Source organism: Vulpes vulpes, chromosome 4 (assembly GCF_048418805.1).
Source record: "Vulpes vulpes isolate BD-2025 chromosome 4, VulVul3, whole genome shotgun sequence".
NCBI lineage: Eukaryota > Metazoa > Chordata > Mammalia > Carnivora > Canidae > Vulpes > Vulpes vulpes.
The window spans coordinates 39,565,703-39,585,491 of record NC_132783.1 but is presented as its reverse complement, the minus strand read 5'-3'; the positions used below and the strand labels follow the sequence as shown (position 1 = coordinate 39,585,491).

The following is a 19,789-nucleotide window of genomic DNA, read 5'->3' as shown; positions in this document are numbered from 1 at the left end:
GGATAGATTAGTTTAGGCTGGATAAAGTGGCTCAAATGCTATCACCAGGACTGAGTCTTACTCTCATTCTGCTTTTCGTCTATTTTAGATCTATTGTTAGAGAAGTTCTCCATTTACGATAGTTGCTAAAAGCTCCAAGCTTGTAGTCTGTATTTGCAGCAATCTCAATGGAAATAAAATGCCTTTTCCAGTCCCAGGACCACTTCATCGGTTTTGATTTAACTGCCCATATATGAACCTATAGTTCAGATGTCCAGTAGCAATCACTAAAGTCAGAGGTTTACAATGTCTGATTGGCCAAATCCATGTCAGCACTGACCTTCTGAGGCTGAAAATGAACTTAGGTTCACCTAGGCCCATGTAATGAAAGTGGTGTGGGTGGGGAGGGAAGAGTCATTCCCCTGAGGAAATCAGGTAATGAACCTATGAGAAATAGATTCTGGATAGGCCAAAACACAGATGGTTATTATAGTTCACTTCCTGGCTATACAACATCCACGTATATTTTTCTTATACCTAAAATTTAAAAATCCCCAAGCCTACATTCAGCATTAATATCAAATGGAATCAAAAACATATGTACCAGCACCACTCAGGTTTTATCCAGTTACTGCCTCCAGCCTGAGTCCAGACTCTCCTTATTGCACTTTCCTCATGGTTCAGAAATCTGTTATAAAAGGATACATTTAACCATCTCCAATAAACACAATGTACATTTATGAGGAGGAAACAAAATAACAACCATAAAAACCTCTACTTTGAAAAGGGGAAGTGGGAGGAGGGGCAGTATGCAATATATTATTTGCGTACACACTATCCTGTTGGATAACCCCTTGTCTTTCTGGGGGATCCCTTCTGTCTGCTTTTGGACCTGTCTTCCGGGATGATTTCCCTTGTAGTCTGGTACTCTGCCCTATATGGTCACAGCTGAGAAACGCACTGGGGAATATTCACTTACTGATGATCATATCTAATAGTGCTGTTTCTGTGATCTTTAAGATCACCACTAAGTGTTGCCTTGGGGGTTGAGCAATCACCACCCTGAGTTTATGGGCATTTGAGTTTCTCTGGTAACCCAAGTTCCTTAAAAGCTTAGTAAACTCTACAATCTATTTGTTTCCAGTAAATTCAGTGAGTTAGCAACAAAAGCCAGAGTTAGTATTGAGGCCTAATCCTTGATTCTAGATTCCAATCAGGTTGTTTCTGTCTTCTAACTCATGAACTTAGTGTTCTGTCAACAGTAGTAAGGAGGGCTTCTGTTTTGAATCTTATTTTCCAATTTCATTCTTCTCTCCCCATCCCAAACACACCCCCGCCCCCAACTTCACTAGCACTAAATTTATTTTTTATTTATTTATTTTTTTACTAGCACTAAATTTAGATTGAAGGAGAGGATCTGACTTTTCAAACCCCAAACAGTTAAAATGCTTCTGACTCTTGGCTGTTTTGGATTTCAGAATAAGGGCTAAAGGGCTGCTCTGATTGTTACTGCTTCCATGAAAGCCAGATTTAACTACAATCTGTCCCTTTCATAAAGGACCTCACTAAACCTCACATGAAGGACTGATATGTTCCTGATTTTCTTTTCACACATGTCCTCCAACTCCAGTCTCATAGGCCTGGGCTCTGAATCCCAAGATAATCCAGATAGCAAGTTAATCAATTGTTGTCTGAATTTCTCCGCTAAAGAAAGAGGAGTCAGCATTGCGTCTTTCTGACCTAGATTCAGCTAATTCCACATGTTAGAGTCTGTAACCTATCACACTTCAATTTTTGTACCATGTTTAAAAATAAATAAATCAAGACTCTTCCACATTTGAGTGACTAAAATACATCTCAAACAGGATTGCTTGGCAAGGGAAATTTACTGTTTCACAAAAGTGAAAGGTTATGGAGTAGATCGGTTCATTTATGTCAACTCAACCCATCTCTTCATCTCCCAGCTCAGTCTTCCTCTGTGTTGGCTATACTGTAGGAACGACATTTCCTTTGAGAGAATTGAACTTTTCCTTTTGGTTGCCCAAATAGCTTTAGGCTTAAATCCCACATTGCCAACAGTCCCCACAGAAAGAGAATACTTTTCACAACATATGCAAAAAGCTCTATTAGCCCTATTGGTCTTGATTTGGTCTAGCTTGGGTTGTATGTTTCCCTCTCTTGGCATTTCCTTTAGGGAGTCAAAAAGGTTATTCTCTCATTGGCCAAAGCTGGTTTAACAAGAGCTCACCCTTGAAGCTCATGGTCAACTAGCTCTCTGTGAGCTTCATGGTTTAAAGATCGGTTCCCTAAGGGTAGATCACAATGCCATTCATTGCCTGACAGAAGGGAGGAGAGGTGAATCCTGAGCAGGTAAAAGCAATAGATAATTTTAAAAAAGAATACTTAAGGTGACCCGCAAGGCCTTGTGTTTTGACCCCCTGCCTACCTCACCACTATCATCTAGTTACATTCTCTTACTTTTTGGGCTCCAGTCACACGGGCCCTATGCCATGACTCTTTCTGCATTTGGACCTTTCCATGTGCAATTCCCTCTGCCTGAAACAAGACTCGTCTCCTCACACCTCATTTGATTGGTTCATTTCTACTTCTTTTTTCAAAAGTCAGCTTAATTATCACTTCCTCAAGGAAAGATTAAGCTGACAAGGAAAGCTTAACTAAGTTTTTTCCTTCCTTTCATCTTCCCCCATAGCCTCCAAACTTCTCCTTTGTAATACTTGTCATAATTGCAAGTAAGTATTTAATTGTGCAATTACTTTTAGCTCTATGAGGATAAAATATCTCTGTCTGGAAATGTAAAAATATTAGGGGAGCCTTGGTGGCTCTGCTGGTTGGGCATCTGCCTTTGGCTCAGGTCATGATCTCAGGGTCCTGGGATCAAGCCCCAGGTTGAACTCTCTTCTCAGCGGGGAGCCTGCCTCTCCTTCTGCCTCTATCCCCCCTCTTGTGCTTGCTCTCTCAAATAAATAAATAAAATATTTTAAAAAGTTTAAAAATATTATTCATTGAATGAATAAATGAAGCGCAAGAACAAATGAGCAAGCTGAAGGAATATGTGATGCTGGGGATAATGATTTATTTCCTCCCATTAATCTCTATATTTCTGGACCGAGTTTTCCTCCAACTTTCTCCTTTGTACAACAATACTAATTTTTCTTTATGTTAGTTGTTCACTATTTTCTAACAGAGAAGGTATTTTAGTGGCATAACAACACATGACTATGAAAGAAATTCTGAAAAAAATCACTCTAGTTAGGTATTTCTGCAGGATGCTCATCATGTTACTCAGTGCAAAAGGTTCACACCCTGAGATAGACAAGATTGGGTTCTAATGCTAGTTGAGCCATTTACTAGCTCTTTGACTGTAGAAATTTATCTATTCTGAGGCTTTACTTATCTGTAAACTAAAAATAATGATATCTACTTTGCAGGATTCTTATAAGAACATAAAAATAATATATACTTTGTACCCATACTCGGTAGACCATCAATATTTGATACAAATTCTTATTATTATTCTTGGATCACAGACCTGTCACTCTAGGAGGAAGCATGGATTAGGAATCATAGCCATCCCTGCACATCACCCAGAGGGGATTCTCTTGCCAGCATAGGATAACTTTATTTATATAGTACCTATAATGTTTTACAATACACCCTTACGCTTTGTTTTATTTTTTAAGATTTATCTATTTATTTATTCATAAGAGACACAGAGATAGAGCCAGAGACATAGGCAGAGGGAGAAGTAGGCTCCCTGCCAGGAGCCCGCTGTGGGACTCAATCCCAGGACCAGAGGATCATGACCTGAGCCAAAGACAGACACACAACCACTGAGCCACCCAGGCGTCCCCACCTTGTGTTTTAAAAGAAGCTCTGATTTCTAGAACTTTATATTATATAATAGACACCACTATAGCCTTGCCCAAAACATCAGCATTTAGTTCATGGTACATTTCATGTACCCCATTCCTCCCTCTCTCCAAAGCAATGATAAAAAATCATGAAGAAAATCTCAGGACCTCCAAGAGAGGGAGAGATAAAGCAGGGCACCATGAAATGAACTCTTTTAACCTCTGTCAGTAACTATGGACTACCCCCTACCTGAACCATAAGAAACATAAAGAAAACTTCACACTGAACAAATTAGCCTTTCCTCTACCTCAGCCTGTCAACAGAATGAAAGGTCTTTTAAAAGACCTCAGTACAATAAATTTCATTTTCTTTTCTGCATCTTTAACCACCTACCTCAATTTGGTCTCTCCCATCAGTAAACATGCTCAAGTCTTTCCCATCTTAAAAAATTCTTTCCTCAATCCTCCATCCCCGTTCTTCCTTTGCTATCTCTTTCCTCCTCTCTTGAGCTAACCTTTAAATAGTCAGTTGCACTCCCTATCTCCTTATCCTCACTTCCTGTTTATCCTTCAGCCTCAGGCAATCTGGCTTCTGTTACCCTTTAGTCTTCAGCTAAATGGCACTTTGCCAAAGACTGCAATGAATGCACCACTGTCATAACCAAGGCACATTTCTCATTACTTGTCTCCGGTGACAGCTCAATAGCATGTGCACTGCTAGCAGGTCAGACCTTTTTGAAGCTTGTCCTTAGCTTAGCTCCCACAACACCACACACCTCTGGCTTCCTCCTTTGGTGGCTCTTTTTCTATCAAAACTCAGGGTGGTATTCCTCTGTTTCTCTCCTAGAGCCCCACTTTTCTTCTCGCTCAGATCACAAAGTTATCTTCCTTGGCTGCTGTCTTTATGCAGATGATCCACACATTTATAACTGCAGTCTGAATCTGTTTTCAAGGTTTCAGGCTCAGATATCCAACTGCTTGTTGCACATTCTCCCATGGCATCCCTCAGGTGCCTCAAACTTAACTTTTTTTTTTTTTTTATCACTGATTTATATTTTCTCCCATAGCCCCCCCCCCCCAACTGCTACTTCCATGTCCTCTGCCCTTTTCTCTTCCTGTTATTTCTTAAAAAAAAAAAATAAAGATTTTATGTATTTATTCATAAGAGTATACACAGAGAGAGGCAGAGACATAGGCAGAGGGAGAAGCAGATTCCCTGCAGAGAACCTGATGCAGGACCCCAGGATCCTGACCTGAGCCAAAGGCAGATGCTCAACCACGGAGCCACCTGGTGCCCCCTTCCTGTTACTTCTATCTCTAGTGAATGTCACCAACAGTCATCTCATTGGCCAGGTCAGAAACCTGGGTGACAGCCTCGAGCCCTGCCTCTGTGTCTACCCTTGCTTCAAAGTACAAGTTACTGTGCTCTATTTCTTCTGTCTGTGATATCCATGGACCTCTCCATTCTCTCCTTCCTATTGCCTGACCTCAACCACGGATCACTCTCATTTTTCCTAAGTGATTTCCCCTGTCTTCTCCCTGGTGTCCAGCCTCTGCTATTGTGTTCTCTCAATCTGTTCTCCCCACTGCAACTACTGAGATATTTCCAAAGTCTAAATTTGATCATTTTCTTCTCTTTTAAAACCTGTTATTGGGACACCTGGGTGGCTCAGTGGTTAAGCATCTGCCTTTGGCCCAGGGCATGATCCTGGAGTCCTGGGATCTAGTCCCACATTGGGCTCCCTGCATGGAGCCTGCTTCTCCCTCTGCCTGTGTATCTGCCTCTCTCTCTCTCTCTCTCTCTCTCTCTCTCTCTGTGTGTGTGTGTCTCTCATGAATACATAAATAAAATCTTTAAAAAGAAATAAAAAAATAAAACCCATTATTGATATTCCATTGCTCTTAGGCCTCAACCAAACCCTTCACTATGATATATACTAACCAAGATGATCAGCTCCCTACATGCTGCTGAGGTCTGAGAGTTCATGCTCTTGTTCTTTACTTTCTAAACATGGCATTTGGAATGTGTTTCATTTTTTCTAATATGTCATGCTCTTTCGTGCCCTGGTTCTTCATAGACTCTTTCTTATCTCCACAAAATACTTTTCTCTTTCTACCTGAACTTAAAAACTCCTATTTATTCTTGAGATCTCAGATTAAATCTTAACTTTCAAGGGACATTGTCTCTGAGCCTTCAAATGTGAGCTAAGCACCCTTGCTATTGCAGCCCTTAACACTTTTTGTTCATATGTCTTACAATGTTTTATAGTTGCCCATTTACAAGTCTGTTTCCCCACTTGACTGTAAGCTCTGTGGGAGCAGGGGACACATCTTATTCACTATTATATCACTGGATGAGATAAGGAATAGGAGTATATTGAATCGAGAATAATGCTGTGGACCATTACTACATAAGTTTAATCTCCAACACAGAATAAGGCTGAGAAAGTAGAGAATGGGAAATGCCACCACTAATGTGGAACAAGAATAAATAGATATGTCATTTTTCTAACACTCTTTTGAGGGATGTTCTATGGTATTTCCATCCACTTCTGATCCTTCTGTGTCTGAAAATTTCCTGAGCAGACCCCCGTAATGATGCAGTTTGACTCACTTTGGTCATGCACTGATTAAACTGCCTCTCAAAAATGAGAAAATTGAAATAAAAATGACACACCAGTATCTCAAGCACCACCCGAAACTATGATAAATTAGAAATGCAGACTTGAACAACCATTTATGCAATGGAAAGTGAAACTAACAATCCTTCATTTCTAAAGTTAAAAAAAAAAAAATTTTCTGAGAAGGTGTCCTGACTAGGTTAGTTTTCATTCATCTCAAGTCCTTTTGTAAGCTTCTCCCCAACATCAAATTCATAGTACAACCCTTTCATGAGCAACATAGTCCAAAAGGTCCCAACTAAAAATTTATTTCTCTTGTCACCCGAAGCTATGATTTTGAATTTTATGCATTACTACTGAAATCAGTGCCCTCCACATAGGCTACCATGCATGAAGTCTCTAAAACTTCAAAAGTAAAAATATATGTTACCAAGTAAAATAATTATTGTCCCCAAGAATTAACAATTCTATAATAAATTTATTCTACATTAGATTTTTTATAAAGATCTAGATATGTGATATGGTGTTTTTTGATTCACAAGCAGCCCTATTGGAGAGCATTGTTATTTGCTAGAATTGTACGAAACTTGTCTTTTCATGAAATGGTTTAGAAGAAAACCGTTCATTCAGTCCAGATTGTGTGCATGAAGTTTCATTCTGAGTTTTGGTTTCCTTAGAAAATCTGTAAGTTTGAAACTCTGACTTAAACTAAATCAACCTCCCACCCCACCCCAACCCCCCACAGCCCTACTCGATAAGAGAGATTGTTTACATTAATTTCTGATATTTAAATTTTTTTTTTTTTGCTTTTTATGAAAATGTGAGTCTATGTCTTTTTATTCAACAAGTTTGCTTCTTTCACAATGCTTGTACCCCAAACAGCTTTCTCTGTAGCTTGAGAAAGGAGAAATCAAGGAAGAGGTCCAATATTTTGTCCTTCATACCTTTGAGCAACTTGTTCTTTCCCTTAGAAATGTTTTTAGGGAATAGATTAGCTCTCACCTCAGGTTTGGAATGAACAGAATTCCTACCACAACGGATGACCTACTTTAAAAAAATACACAAAACACATTTTTCCTAAATGTAGCATTCTCTTCCATGTGGGTGAGCATAGGCAAGGAATGAAAATGTATCTTCCTAAGATACAATGTCACAAGTTGATAGAGCTTCTTTTCTGCCCTCAGGAAGGAATTAAAGTTGGTTTATTTGTTTCCCTTTGGTTTGTGGAAAGCATACTGAAGAAGACTTAAGTCTGAGAATTTATCACCCACTGTGTGACCCTGGGCAAGTTACTCAATCTCTCGGACATGTCCCCTCATGTGTTAAACACATGTTCTCTAGTGTTAAAAATATTTTGTTTATAACTCTCTCACCTATTTTCAAGATTATTGTAAATGAGATAACTATGCATGAGATAATTCATATAAAAGTTTTCTTGGTAGATTTTAAGTAGCAGCATCTAGACTACAATTATAAACCATGCCATTTACTTAGACTGCGTTTAACACTTTCGATAGTTATACTTTTACTAGTTTCTCTTTCTAAATTTTTGGAACATCTACTTTTTAAGTTATAATACTTTTACCTTAAGCAGCAGCCCTCACCCATCAAAATTATAGCTTTATCCCTTTCTGGGTTTTAAATTTAAAGAGAGGGCATCTTTAGTTCTTTTTCACTAGCAGAAAGTCACTATTGATGATTTATGATTTTAGGAGATTTAGGAAAGTTTGCCTCATGAAAATGTATCCATATTATCACTAAGATTGCACCCACCTGACAACCACCACTCGCATGCTAAACACACCTGTCTCCAGTAGTTCTCACTTCCTTACCTCTTCCTCCCCAGTCCAACTAGAGTCAATGATCATAATATTTCAGTGAAATAAAAATTAGGGACCTCCAATGAAATGTTCCTTTAGAATTTATTTTTGATGTTCTGATTTTGTGTGTGTGTGTGTGTGTGTGTGTGTGTGTATGAGAGAGAGAGAGAGAGAGAGAGAGAGAGAGAGAGAGAGAATGTGTTTCTTTTCACCATCTACTCTGATCTTTCTTTCAGGAACCCTTATTTTGTGATCCCTATTTGGATATAATTCATTTTCTTGGGAATAAATTCATTGCAAAATGAAGAATAGTTGTCTGAAAGTCAACCCATATTCAGCTTAGAGGCATGCCTAATTACTGACAGATAAAGGAGGTCTTCTGCCAAACAGTAAAAATATAGTACTTTAAGATATAAAATAAGAAAACAACTAACAAAAGGTTGGTAGTTTAGAGTTTTGCAGGAAACCACTCAGCATCTCCTGCCCCCATTAGCTCTGAGTTGGCATGAGTCAGATCTCATTAGGTTTTCTCACATATCTCTAGAAAGAATGAGCATACTTTAGAATATTTGAAGAGAATTAGATGTCAAGTGATGGCTACTCTACTTCCTTTTAAAATTTTTCTTTCTTTTTTTTCATACAGACTATCTAAGAAAGAGATTAACCTAACAGGGACCTAAAATTAGTTTAATCTCTATAGCTCTTCCTTTTAGAAGCATTGCACTAACAGCATGGAGCTATATAATACATTTATAAACTATTACACGGTCGTTATTTTGGGGGAAAAAAGAAATTAGAATCACTTTGTTTAGTTACCTAGATTTAAAAATGGTTTGTTTATTTATTTTAGAAAACAAAGTGTGATAAAACTCAACCAATAGTATTACCCTACGAGAATGCAAATCCCAAAATATTATTCCCAAATTGAACTCTGGCAACTTTCAACACATCTTTTTTGTATCAGCACATCAGGGTATCAATACTAGCGCTTACATTTTTCCCAATCTTTCTTTTTCACTACTGATAATCTGGGTCATTCTTTGGCTGCTAATTATTTATATTTTCCTCAAATAAGATTTATTTTTTACCTGTCACAGGAGACTTTAGATGAATTCAATCAACCTGAAATACATAAAGAAAGTCACAGGCAGCTTTGCTGGATCTTTGCAAAGGTGAGAGTGTTCCACCAGATTATAGAGAGATACACACTATTTCCTCTTTGTTATAGTATACTCTATGAATGAAAACACCGTATGCCTACTAGCTATTGATATTCACATATTAAGATACACCAATGGTTTTTAAGCAGAGTTGTGCATTTTATTGTCTGTGAATCTTTTAAAAACTACTGCTACTTCAGCCCCATGCCAGACCTCATTAATTAGAATATCCAAGAGACTAGTGGGAGTATAGCAGTGGAACTTAGTTATGTATATTTTTCAAGTGCTCCGTAGGTGATTCTGATTCATTTTCCCAATGGAAAGATTTGGTGCTATCCCAGGCAGAGTATTTTATCCCCAAAGACCCATCTCCTAGTAATAATTTCAGTAGGTGGCGCTCTTTCCACCTGCCAGCTTCCCTGTTTGGCGGGAATGAATTCAAAGTCCAAGGAAGTCAGGAGCAGATCAAGGGTGCAGTTCCCTTTTGCCACACCAATATTGAAAACAGATAGCAGAACTTATCTTTCCAAACAATTTGTTAGTGGGGTAAGACATGTTTAGGTGGTAGAGGGTGGTGGACAGGGCTGTGGTGTCACATTTATTACATGAATGTAATCATTGTTTCAAAGAGTTCAAGCATGCCAACTTCTTAACATGAAATGGAAACTAAAGAAACAGATTAGAGAGTAAATGATGAGAAAAACCCAAGTAGAGATTTAGACTGAAGAGATTTAAATATATAGAGATGGGGAATACTGGTGTTATTGCTAAAAACTGCTGACTGTATGAAGAACTTCTGGTGTAAACATAGATATCTATATCCGCTAAAGTGCGGAGACAGTAGTGTGTAGTTTGCAAGAACATAAGCTTTAGAATCAGACAAACCTAGATTTAGACCCTGGTTCCAGTTATTTAGTATTTAATCCCAACCAATTACTCAATCTTTAATTCTCAATAAGATGATACCTACAGGGCAGCCCCGGTGGCGCAGCGGTTTAGCACTGCCTGCAGCTCAGGGCGTGATCCTGGAGACCCAGGATCGAGTCCCACGTCGGGCTCCCTGCGTGGAGCCTGCTTCTCCCTCTGCCTGTGTCTCTGCCTCTCTCTCTCTAGCTGTGTCTCTATGAATAATAAATAAAATCTTTAAAAAAAAAAAGATGATACCTACATTATTTGGTTTTAATAAGCATTAAGTTATGAGATAATAAATGTAAAACAATTATCCATATGTTTGGTGTGTGGCCAGTATTTCACCAATAGTATTACCTTTGGAGTACTAAAAATGGGTACATGTAAATGCTGAGATTTTCTTTCTAAGTAATGAAGACTAACGAAAATTATTGTGAGTTTTGAAGGGAAGATTCCCTATATCAGTGAGTACTGTTCATAGTAAGAACAATTTAAAGGAAGCTGAACAGGAAAAGATATAAGGCTAATTTTAGTGTAATGAATAAGGTTTAAACTTGGATTCACAAAGCTTGAGTTTGTGAGGTGCTCCTTCCTCTATGTACAGGCTGTATGACCTTGAGTGAGTCACTTAAACTCATTTTTCATATTTATAAGAAAGGAATTAAATTCAATGCCAACCTGGATATGGTATATGATATGAATATTAAACATAATAGCACAACTTTACCAAAGAAAACAATAGTGTAAAAAAATGCTTTGAAATCTATAAAATTCTATATAAATGTAAAGGGTGTTTTGGGAGTAATTGCCAATAGTTAAACTTTATTCCTTATTGAAGTTCATCATTAAAGTTGAAAATTACTCTCTCAAAAGAAAGTGGGGGTATAGAGTTACCAATTTTGGATGAGAATAAAAACAAGCAGTGGGGCTCAGTGGTTGTGCGTCTGCCTTTGGCTCAGGTCATGATCTGGGGTCCTGGGATCTAGTCGCACATCAGGCTCCCCAAAGGGAGCCTGCTTCTCCCTTTGCCTATCTCTCTGCCTCTCTATGTGTGTCTTAAATAAATAAATGCATAAATACATAAATAAATAAATAAAATCTTTTTTTTAAAAGAATAAAAACAAGTAGTTACTAGATTGTAAAATCAGAATTGATGAGGAGAAAAGAGATTGATACTGGTAACATATTTGCTATCCTTCCAAAAGCATTTCCATGATGTCTATCCCACTAATGATCCTAATATTTTTTTATAATGCCTTTAGCAATATTTTATCAGGATTAGACTTTTAAGTTTTTATCTGACATTTTACTTTGCACCCATTATATCAGTATACACATTGGCTGGCACTTGAGTTGAGTAAATTAGGATTATATCATTTGTATCTATTTCTTAAAAATTTCCAAATTATAGAAAGAGAAGTTAGACATATGACATAAGGTCAGAAAAAAATAGAAATCATATTACTAAAGGAGACTCTATCAAGACCTCATTATATTATGATCTCTGGCCTTAGACAGTAATGGTTTTTTATCAATAATATTTATATCATTAAGTTAGTGTTATGTCTAAATGTTTCATTCATAGGAAACTTTTAAAATTAGTGTTCTACCTATGTTAGACATTTACCTTGGGATGGTGTGTAGTAATGTCACCAGACAAGAGAAACAAGAAAGCCCCTTCACAACAATGACTGCCGCGCTGTTTGAAGGTCAATTGTCTTTTAAGCATGCAGAGCATCTTTATCATGTCGTACTTCAGAAATACGTTTTTGGAGATGGGAAACAACAGGCCATGATTTACTGTTTTTGCTGAACCACTGTAATTCTTCCAAAACAATATGGGTCACAACAATTTCTGTTAAAGAGAACACCAAGTCCTTAAAGAAAATTTCCTATTTTGCAGGTGGAGAGGAAATTAAGAATGCATTTGGGGGGGGGGGGGCGGGGAGGGGAGCTGTTGTTTTGTTTGTTTTGTTTTGTTAGTACACTATAAGAAATTTGCATTGTAAAGCAAGCTGCTGTTGTCAGCTCTTTAATGGACCGAGCAGTCAGGAAGCTGCCTCCACCCTAAGAGGCTTAGAGACTGAGCAACTGAGTTAGACAGCAGGTGCCCAGGCCAATCAAGTCAATTTTCTAACGCAGAATGCATGCCGTGGAACTTGTTCTATTAGTCTTTTTTCTCTGTTGAGGAAGCGAGAATTTCTCTTTGTGGAAGCGGTGCGGCTATTTCTAGTTTGAGAAAAAAATGGTAAGGAATTTGACAACAATTGACTGGTGTTAAAACTACAAATTACCCTTTAAAATAGATTATTCACACCTATAGGAAGAATCTCAAGAAGGCACACAACTAATAAAATGTGATTCTGAATTACACATAGAAAAATGCACTAATGTCCAGTAAATAACTGGTTGTGTACACTATATCTTTTCTTTCCCAGAAATAGCAACTAAGCAAGAGGTTTTTTTCAAATCAACAATATAAAATCTCATTAACATATTTTACAGTTGGAAACCTTCAGAATTTGACTTCCTTTTGCTATTGAAAAGTCACAATGGCCAAGAGAAGTAATGTATGTTCTTTTAAATTAACAAATGTGGTGGTGGTTAAGGGTGGGGTGAGGGTGCAGAGAAAGAAGTTGGCAAGAAAAGGTTCAGGGCCTGTTGCAAAACCAACTGTAAGCCAAGTATGATTCCAGATAGACAAGAACCACCTGTTACAACAGAGGGAGAGGTTTAAAAGATGAAATGGGAAAGGGGTGACCTTAAAGATCGTTTTCCCGATCATTACATAAACAACTAGGGGAACATGCAGTTATTTATATCAAACACATGTGAATACAATATTTGCCACACATTATTCAATATAAAAAGGCATATAATTTCTTATGTATTTCTGTTAAGAGAAACTTCTAGATGTAGATGGTTTATTATTGGTAATAGTAGTAACTACCCAGACATTTACCGAGTATCTTACTGAATCCTCACAACCTTTTTGTTTGAAAGGGTGTTTAACACATGAGGAAACTAACACACAGAGAGTTAAGTAACATGCTCAAGGCCACCCACTCAGTAAGGGATAGAGTCAGGATTCAATAATTTCTGTCCAACTCCAAAGCCCATGCTTTCAACAATTCTGCTGTACTGTGCACTACATAAGTATATGTCATAGCTTTGGAAAACTTTACTTTCTGGACTTGACAAAAAGAAAAAAAAAATAGAAGGAACCTCCCAAACAGCCTAAAGTCCACTAACAATTGCCAAGACCTCCATGACACATTAGTGTACAGTTAGAAAAGACAGAAATTCAACCTCACATGAAATGCTTAAGGAAAAATGAATGATTTTTGCCTCGTTGCAAAATCAGAAATCTGAGTGAACTGTCTCACAATGGAATATACAATGTTTCATTAGAACACACTCTAAACCTCTAAACGTTCTTCTTAGTAACAATGTGACACATAGAAAGAGTTTCCCTTTTTAACTCTTTTCAGAGGGAATATTCCGAGTTCATAAAATTAGGGAACGTCTTCACTTCGAAAGAAAGAAAGAAAGAAAAAAAGAAAGAAAGAAAGAGAAAATGGGCTACACAAAATAACTTGTGTTGACTTAAAAGTATCGTGATCACAATGCACTGATCCTATAGAAGTGTGCCCGAGACATCTATGTAAAAGTTGAATATCAGCACGTGAAAACTTCTTGTAGAGGACGGCGAATCTCAACTACGGATGTAATGATTCTTATGAGTTTGGGTTTTTTATTCTTATCTTCGAATAAAAATGTTGTGATTAGAAAAGGGGCATAAAAAGAGAATTAAAGTTAGTCGGCAATAGGAAAGACAATCCGTCACTGGGAGGACGTAGGCACCGACTCCGGAACGTCAGGGAATATCGAGCGTCGGTCACTTGGAATTTAGTTTTTTCCTGGGTCGATTTCTTCGTTACCTAATTATGCGCACGTAGCAACTTTTCTCAAAATAGAGGCTCTCACTGGAGAAAACGTAAGCATTTGAGAGCGCAGGTTTATTTCTTACGACCGAGTCGAGCGAGAAGTGGAGTCACGGGCGAGAAATTCGCGTCGATCTGTAGGAATCCCTCTCCCTCCCGGCCCACGTGGCAAAAGTAAACAGAAGGTGGGCCGGGGCGGGGTGGAGCAGGACTCGGTCAATTTCCTAATTTGTAGAGTCTTTAAAACTACAGGCCCCTAAAGCACTCAGGGCAAGCCCTCGGCGAGCCTGGGGAGCTCTTCCGCCCAGCGAGACCACAGGGGCCGCGCGGAGGATGCCAAAGCGGGGGGCGCGGCGGCAGCGGGCGCACCTGGGGGGGGGGGCGCAGGTGGGTGCGCGCGGGGGCGTGTGCGGGCGCACCTGCAAGGAGGGGGGCGGAAGGGCGAGGGAGCTACCGGGGGGCGCTGGCAGCGCGCAGGGGTGCGGGGAGCGCACACACCTCGAAGCCGGTGGTGGAGCGCGGTACTGACAGAAAGTTTAAAAGGCTAATCTGGGGTCTCCATCGTTGTGCCACGCACCCGCGCCACCTCCCCGCTGCGCGCCGCCCCCCGCCCCCTCACCCCCCCCCCCCGGGTGGCCACAGGTCGGAGGCTCCCCGGGGTGCCCCGGCGGCTGGCAGCGCGCCCGGGAGCTGGACCTCCCCCCCCACCCCCCACCCCCGCCCCGCGCTCATCCCGGCGCGCCGCTCCCCGGGCTCCACCGCACGGCGCCAGGGCAGCCCCGGCCCCGACTGAGCGCCCCATTGTGCTGCCCCCAGGTGCCGCCGGCCTTTGTGCGGGAGGCACCGGGAGGGGGGCTGGTTCCCCGGGAGCCCGGGCTGCCCCAGGGCGGCGACGGCGGCCCGGGCGGAGGAGGAGGAGGTGGAGGAGGTGGAGGAGGTGGAGGAGGTGGAGGAGGTGGAGGAGGTGGAGGCGGCGGGGGAGGAGGCGAGCCGGGCGGCGGAGGAGGGGAGGAGGGGAGGAGGGGAGGAGGGGAGGGGGAGGGGGAGGGGGAGGGGGAGGCCGGGCGGAGGAGGCGAGCCGGCAGCAGCGGCTGCGGCCAGAGCTCGGGCGGCCGCCGCCGCCTCCCCGCGAGCGCCGCGCGCCCAGGCCCGGCTCGCATGCGAGTCACGTCCGCCCCCTCGGCGAGGCCGCCCCGAGACGCCGGCCCCGCCGAGTGATGAGAACAGACGTCAAACTGCCTTATGAATATTGATGCGGAGGCCAGGCTGCTTTCGTAGAGAAGCAGAAGGAAGCAAGATGGCTGCCCTTTAGGATTTGTTAGAAAGGAGACCCGACTGCCGCCGCTGGACTCTGCGAGGCGCAGGGACGAGAACGAGGTCAGAGCGCTCCCCGAGCCGCGGGCTCCCCCTTCCCCCCCTGCTCCCCCGCGGGCCTCCCGGGCCGGGGAGCAGACCCCGCAGTGCCGCCGCGAGTGCCCGGAGGGAAGAGGGAAGCCTCACAAATTACTGGAGCCTCTTCAACATGGCTGACAAATATAGTTTTATTCCATCCCCCCCCCCCCCCCGACCTGCACTTCTGGGCTCTCTCCTCTCCCCTGCCTCTGCCCTCGCCCCCTCGCCCCCTCGCCCCCTCGCCCCCTCGCCTCCTCGCCCGGGAAACTTACCTTTGTGACTCCGGCCGGCCGGCTTCCCGGCCTTTTATCCTCAGGAAACTGATTTTTCTTTGCTTTCCTTTCTCAAATAGTTCAGCCTTGGGGGGCACCACTCCCCCCCCCACCTCCCCGACCCCCCTGCCTGTCTGTGAGCCAGACCCGTCCCGGTGTAGCCTAACCCACCCCGGAAAGAAGTCGGCACCGAGCGCTCTCGGCCCTTGGGTCGGCCGCGGGGTCCGGCCCCGCTCCGCCCCGCTCCGCCCCGCTCCGCTCCGCTCCGGCGTCCGCGCCCCTCTGCCCGGTGCCCGCTTTCCGCGGGGCGAGCCGCGCCAATGTCACGGGGACAGGACCCTGGGACACCAGGCGGGGTCCTGCCTTTCCCCTAAGTCCGCGCCTTTTGCTAGTGGTGCTGAGTGACACAGAAGAGTTTTCTCTGGTCCCCCCCCCACCCCCCACCCCCACCCCCACCCCCGAAGACCAGATCCCACTTTTCTCAAGGTCCATCAGCTCCGCGATGGGCTGCGCCTTCCAGCCTGGGGACGGGGGGCGAGAGAATTTGTGGGCAAATCTGTGTCCCGGCTTTGTGCTTCTCCCGAATCAGCTTCGTTGGGTTCCCCGGTAAGTGACAGGCAGACACAAAGGCAGGCGCAGGCCGGGGGAGGGGGCGGGCGGGCGGGCGGAGGGGGGCAGAGTTGAGAGTTGCAAGCCTGCAAGGTCAGGGGCGCCCAAAGAAATGAAACCCAATCCCAGCAAAGAAACCGAGAAGCAGGGAGCTGGTTTCTCACAGTCCCATCCAGATTTCTCCCTGTGCCTTGGTTGCTCTCTTTTCTTTGGTCGTTTATTTATCTGCCTCTCTCCCCGTGTGCCTCTTCTCTCCTCCTTCTCCTTCTCCTTCTCCTTCTCCACACACACGCGCGCACACACGCGCGCACACACACACTCTCCAGTCTTGCCAAATCTTTTCGCTGGGGCTGCTTGTCTTCTGTTATTAAACTAACAGTTTCTAGGGAGAGTTCTCCACCTATGGCAAAATAAAGTGTGGCCTGGATAGACTCCTGGGAAGGTCAAATATGGAATATTAAGTATTACTTGCTGGCTTTTGCCTTCATGACATACTTTTAACTGCATTGAGTGATTCCCCACCGCCCCCTCCCCCTCCCCCTCCATCTAATGTTTAGGAATTGAAAGAAGGGTGATTTTCCAGTTATTTGCTTAAAATTTACTGAAATATTTTTATAGTTTCCTGTGTAGGGACTAGGATACATCCATGAATTTAAAATCTAAAGTCTCATATTATGCTTTCACCTCTCCAATAAGGGATAATGATAGCAAATCCAAATAAAAAATATTCATCAACAAATGATTCCCACATAAGAGGAAGACTATTCCTGAGAGGAAGTTGGGATGTAAAGAGAAAAGATACTGTTTTGCTTTGCTTTGGTTTAAGACTGTGGGTATTGTTGCCTGGTTAATGAAATCATTATATTTGCATTTTAATGGAAAGTTGAAATACTGGAGGAGAGTTATATTCTTTTACATGTTTGCATGTGTGTCTCATAATAGGTTTGAAGTGGAATAGAAATTTCAACACAATAAATATTGAGGTGTTTTTCTTTCTTTTTTTTTTTTAATGTTATGAAGCAGGGAAGTGTTAGTGAAGGGTTGGAAAGTCGAACTAAAGTTTAGAAGGCATGTATATGATTAAAAGATGGACAGGAGGAAGAGCACAGTAATGGACATTGCTCCATTAATCAGACTTCCAAAACCATTTGTCCTCAGGAGTTCACTTTGTAACTTTTTCTATTTTGATCTCTGAAAAAAGCAGGTAAGTTTACTTTAATCATTGATACCGAAGGTTATTTCACATGATTATCAGGGATTGGTATTACTCATCTCTGGAACAGAAACAGCTCATTCGGTTAATTTTTATTTGTCGTAAAATAATGAGGAAAATATTTAGGAGTTTAGCATAAATGCCTACTATTTGTTGATAAAACTATGATTAATTATTGCAGTAATTCAGGGTTTAAAGAAAAACAGTTCCTTTTGCTAACAGACTAATATCTAACTGCTTTTTTGGACTTTCCAAATGTTGTGGTTTGTGCTGTCTTCAAGTTATTCAACTAAATAAATGTAGCATTTTCCACTCATATTGGTAAATAAGAATACCTACATTGTTAATTATTTTTATTGTGACTATGAAGATTTGTTCTTTCCTATCAAACTTAGACACTTTTGTTGTTTTATGTATCCTATTTGTATGCTGAAAATAGCTGCTAATTACTATTGTATAAGGGGCTTACATTATTATAAGGAGGAGAGGCGCATTATTTACCATTTTCAATCTAAGTACCACTTTCTCTTCTATTATAAAGGAGAAATTATTTGAACTAGTATAGAATACTTGACTATTTCAAACATAATGTCCATTCTTCATTTATGTGTGATAGTACCCTCTGGATATTCTCAGAATTTCATAGCATAGGACTGTCCTTCTTGAGCAATTGAATTTTATGGAAGTGATAGTGGACAATAACAAGATAGATCATTTTCTTAAATTGCAATATTGTTTTCCTTATTTTCTTATTGAACTAATGGTTAATGAGAAATTAACTTGGAACAAAGAGACTCCCTTGTTTTGTTTAAATCCACAGATTTGCCAGCTATGACTTTAATGATATCTGGCATTATGCTGGTCTATGCTATGAGTCAAGGCGATTGATATGATTTTGATGCAGTGGCACATGAATGTAGATATTGGCAGGTCAACATCACTTCCAGAATAAGTGAAATGCACCTGCCAAGGTGTGATTAGGACAGACTTCCAAAGTCCTGTTTGGGCACTGGACTTGTATTAGGTAACAAAAACTGGAGTTAATGTTTTGGTTTCACTTGCTGAAGTTATGATTTCTCTATCAACTTCAAAGTTCCACCCCCACACAATGTTGTAGCCAGTGTCACTATTGAAATATATTTTCTTATTTCCTGATCTCCGTAAGACCTTTCTTATAATTCACAGGCACACCTAGCAGAAACCTTCTTTACCATTACATCCCAGATCAAAGTTGGTAAATTCTTAAGAATTCTTTGAAATTTCCTTTAGGTAAAATGTTATCAAAAGCTATGGATGTTTGACATTTAGAATATCTAATATTTAGAAAGATCAAATCTGCTCTTTTATGCTCAAATTCCTTGTTAAATGAATTTAGTTGTTGTTGCTTAATAGAATTTAATAGTCTTGCCTAGCTATCTCAAATTACTGGAGAGAGACTTCTTTGTTTTATAAACAACCATATAGACAAGTTAAAACTTTGGAGCAGCTGTCAGTGTTGATTCATCAAAATAACATTTTCCTCAACTATTATGCTACCATTGCACACTAGTTCTTAAGCGTAGTAATGGCACCAAAGCCAGTAGCAGAAAAATATTTTACAAGCCAACTTTACAATTGGAGCCTTAACTGTGGGAGAGTTGGTTTGCCAAGTAGAGCTGGTGGTTATCTTGGAAATTGTGCTGAAGAACACAACCACAAATGATTTTGCCAAATATACAGTATTTACTTGGTCTACATCCGCAATTTCTATTTTGACTCACTGTCAAATTCAGGGAATACTGTGACATTATTTAAGGAGGTTATATAGCATATCTGTATACCTTGGTATATAGTACGAAATATGTCTGCTTTGGTACACAGTAGGAAAGAAGTGTTCCACAAGAGGAAGAGGGTACAGTGAGAGCCTTGAATCATTGTGACTGCAAGCCAAAAAGAGTCTTAAGGATCTGCTATTTCCAGCATTGTACATTGAAAAAAAAATCCCTGACTTAAGATAGA

The 19,789-nt window shown here is 41.2% G+C and overlaps 1 protein-coding gene and 1 long non-coding RNA gene across 4 annotated transcripts in view; one reads left to right on the top strand and one right to left on the bottom strand.

The window, feature by feature from the left end:
* LOC140598580 (uncharacterized) overlaps positions 1-16,221 on the bottom strand; it is an 82,758-nt gene extending 66,537 nt beyond the window's left edge. Inside the window, exon 1 of the long non-coding RNA XR_012001034.1 lies at positions 15,970-16,221. This is a non-coding gene — a long non-coding RNA (uncharacterized lncRNA). The remainder of the gene's footprint in view (positions 1-15,969) is intronic.
* Positions 15,368-19,789, top strand: part of TET2 (tet methylcytosine dioxygenase 2) — a 123,590-nt gene continuing 119,168 nt past the window's right edge. For all 3 annotated transcript variants that reach the window (XR_012001033.1, XM_026017573.2, XM_072755539.1), the window contains exon 1: positions 15,368-15,682. The gene's annotated coding sequence lies outside the window, so the exon portion shown is untranslated. The remainder of the gene's footprint in view (positions 15,683-19,789) is intronic.